Source organism: Eimeria tenella, genomic scaffold (assembly GCF_000499545.2).
Source record: "Eimeria tenella Houghton genomic scaffold, Eth_scaff2005, whole genome shotgun sequence".
Lineage (NCBI taxonomy): Eukaryota > Apicomplexa > Conoidasida > Eucoccidiorida > Eimeriidae > Eimeria > Eimeria tenella.
Window position 1 is genome coordinate 6,189 of NW_013541850.1, and position 355 is coordinate 6,543.

Below are 355 nucleotides of genomic sequence, written 5' to 3' on the forward strand. Positions count from 1 at the left end.
GCAGCAGCAAGGACCGCAGCAGCACCAGCAGCACGTAGAGCGCAGCGGGGTGCGACTAGTCATTGGGGAGGAGCTCTGGAGTTTGCTGCTGCCTCTTTTCCGCAAACACGGCTACCAGCAGCAGCAGCAGCAGCAGCAGCAGCAGCAGCAGCAGCAGGTGCAGCAGAAGCAAACAAATAGATTTCCGCCGCTGCTAGTCATTCGCCCGCAGCTGCTGCTTCTGCAGCATCAGCAGCAGCTGCTGCTGCACGACGGAATATTTGGCATAGTGTGAGTTTTAGGAGCAGCAGCAGCAGCAGCAAACGTTGCTTCTGCTGCTGCTGCTGCCACGGTTGCTTCGGCGGTTGCTGCTGCT